Source organism: Macaca mulatta, chromosome 6, assembly GCF_049350105.2.
Source record: "Macaca mulatta isolate MMU2019108-1 chromosome 6, T2T-MMU8v2.0, whole genome shotgun sequence".
NCBI classification, from domain to species: domain Eukaryota; kingdom Metazoa; phylum Chordata; class Mammalia; order Primates; family Cercopithecidae; genus Macaca; species Macaca mulatta.
In genome coordinates, this window is record NC_133411.1 from 18,773,281 (window position 1) to 18,776,807 (window position 3,527).

Consider the following 3,527-nt stretch of genomic DNA (forward strand, 5'->3'; position numbering starts at 1 on the left):
GAATTATGGGAGCTACAATTCAATATGAGATTTGGGTGGGTACACAGCCAAACCATATCAAACATGAATATAATCAAAATAGCAGTAGGCCATGGGCATATGCCAAAGTCTTCACAGGGAACCCCTTTATACCTTCTCTCCCAGCTTTTTAAACAGCATTTCAAGCCAAACAGCTATCATGTGGCATTTACCTGCTATCATGCAGTATAAAACCTGCTTTTATAGATTGCTCATTCTTTGCACTGTCCATTTTAAGCTCATGAGACATACTCATTGAACTGACAGAAGAAAATATTCAGGCTTGGACTGATATATAAGTACTTGTCTTATATTAAATGTAATTATCTATTAAATCATATCTACTATTGTCACATTTTTTGGGGGGTGACGATGCTGAAATATTATGGAACAACTAGAGTAATTTACATATTCTTTACTTTGGTCACTTTTTTCATTGAAGCCATCAAAATACTTAAAAATAATTTTTACCTTTTAGTATAAAATTATCTTATGTAGATTGACTGTTTTAATAAAAGCATCTAAAGCAGCATTTGTAGCCCAAGTGTCAGAGTTGATGTTTTGCAAGATTAAAATATTTTACTTGTAAAATACCCAGCTAAGCTCAGGTTCAAGAAACATGTTTTTGATGACAAGTGCTTCTTCTTTTAAGATTATTTTTTAATGACCACAATCCAGAGTGATAATGAAAAAGGAAAGAAGAAGGAAAGGAAGGAAGAGAATAATCCAGGGAGAACAAATTTAGGTGGGTTGAATGTTCTGGATGCATATGGGTTTTGTTTTCATTTTATTTCAACATTATGTTATAAAAAATGTAAAACATATTATGAATTTGAAAGAATTTTGAGTCAATACCCATATACCACCTAGATTGTGCCACTAAGTTTTACTGTCTTGTTTTATCACATATCTATTAATTTCTCTACCTTGGATGTGTAAATGTTTTAATTCTGACTATGTGATGAAAGACTGAATCAATTTCATACAATCAGAGTTCCAGTTGGTTAGGTCTATGCTGTCTGTTTTCCTGTTTCTGTAGTATCTACCATCACTTCCAAGCGAGACAAGCGAGACAGATTAGAAGAATCAATTTAGTTTATCAAAAAGTGCTTCTTGAGCATTTAATGACATGCCCAACATGCTTCTGTGGAGCTGGGCAGGCTTAGAGGCTTAGCAATCATCTGGGGAGCTTCCTAACTTGACATTCTCATGGGATCTACTCCCCCAAATTCTGAGTCAATAAGTCTGACATGGGGACTTGAAATTTGTATTTTTTAAAGGATATTTTAAAAAGACATCAAACATGATTTTGAGGCAAAAAAAAAAAAAAAAAAAAAAACTGATAAGAACAACTGTCAGAGTGAAAGGATAATGGCAGGATCTTTGGTGATACTAGTGACTACCCTAAGATAGGGCAGCTGCAGAACTTGAAAACTAATCTCTAATGACAGCAAGCAAATCCGTGGTTGTCAAGTGGTGTGCTTAGAAGGCTTTCCTCTCAGCCAGGCCCACTTCTGGGAGCTAGAGATACAGAAATAGATAAAACTTGCCTTGCAAGTTAACAATAGGATTTAATAGGTGGTTGGATTTGAAAACCATTGACCTTGACACTGTCAAAGAACTGCATGTTACAGTCCCTTTCTTTTTCTTTTTTTCTTTTTCTTTTTGGTGGGAGAGGACAAGGTATTGCTCTCTGTTGTCTAGGCTGGAATGCAATGGCATGATCTCTGCTCACTGTAGCCAAAAACTCCTGGGGTCAAGTGATCCTCTTGCTTCAGCCTCCTGAGTAGCTAAGACTACAGGTGTAGGACTACACCTGCAATTTTTATTTATTTTTAGTAGAGACAGGGTCTTGCTATGTTTCCCAGGCTGGTCTCAAACTCCTGGGCTCCAGTGATCTGCCTGCTTCAGCCTCCAAAAGTGTTGGGATTACAGGCATAAGCCACTGCATCCCTACAGTCTTGAGAGAAGGCAAGACATTTTGGAGGAAAAGTCAATAATCCAGTGTCTAACCAAGTACCCAATTCTGTGGTTTACACAGTAAGTGCTTGTATTAGTCTGTTTTCACGCTGCTGATAAAGACTTACCTGAGATTGGGCAATTTACAAAAGAAAGAGGTTTAATGGACTTACAGTTCCACGTGGCTGGGGAAGCCTCATGATCATGGCAGAAGGCAAAGTAGCAAGTCACTTCTTACATGGATGGCAGCAGGGAAAGAGAGCTTGTGCAGGGAGACTCCTGTATGTAAAACCATCAGATCTCATGAGACTCATTCACTATCATGAGAACAGCACAAGAGAGACCTGCCTCCATAATTCAATCACCTCCCAACAGGTTCCTTCCATGACATGTGGGAATTGTGGGAGTCACAGTTCAAGATGAGATTTGGGTGGGGACACAGCCAAACCATATCAGTACTTGAAATTTCCAGTGGATAGAATGTCTAATGTAGGCTAAAAAGCTGGTCAAAATTTCATGGATAGCAAGTTGGGTAAACTGAGTCAGAGAGAATCAGTAGTACTCGAAGAGGTCATGAAAGAAATAATGGACAATCCAAGTCTGGAAAACACAAAAAGGAGAGTGTGGATGAACTAATGGTGGGAAAATGTCTATGCTCAGGACATGGGGGGTTGTAGGCTTTGGAGGGTATACAATGCTAGACAGTAGCAAATGTAAATTTCTGAACAAATTTTAAAGAATAGCCTCAAGTCTCCAGCCCCTGCCACAGCAGCAAATGATACACTGATTATATTTTGTAACTCTCTCCTGTGGTTTCTGGTAGACACAGAGTTACACGTACTCAATAGGAAGGTCAGTGGAGTCCAGGGCAAGTCATTTTCATCCCAGGAAGAGGCATTCTCCTAAGACTCCAGTTGCTCACTCCCTTTTGTGTATTAGGTACTTGCAGTTTGAACTAGTGAGATCACAGAGGGCTTCTTCTCACTTCGGGATTGAGTTCCTCGTGCCAAAAACCTTGCTTAGCTCATGGAAAAAATGACATTTAGATTTTTTTCCATCTGCATTCATCTCCAAGATCTCCGGCTCCCATCAAACTCATATTCATTTGTTGTTATTTTGTTTTTCACTTTCTGGCCCCCAGTATTAAGCTTGACTACTGAGGCCATGAAATACCTAGATGCTGCACTGCCATCTTGGACCCCTATATACCCTTGCCTTATTTGTAGGACCATAGGAACTTTATTAGTTATTAATTACTGTTCTGATCTCACAGTTTCCAAGGGTCGGGAATCTGAGTGTGGCTTGGCTGGGTGGTTCTGGCTCACTGTGTCTCCCGAGGTTGCACTTGAGATGTCGGCTGGGGCTGCAGCTGTCTCAAGACTTGACTGGGGCTGAAGGATTCACATCCAAGGTCACTCCTGTGTTTGTCAGCAGGCCCCAGTTCCTCATTGGCTGCTGTCAGAAAAAAGTCCTGTTTTCCAAAGTGACACATTAGAGTAAGTAATCTGCCTACCTTGGCCTCCCAAAGTGCTGGGATTACAGACGTGAGC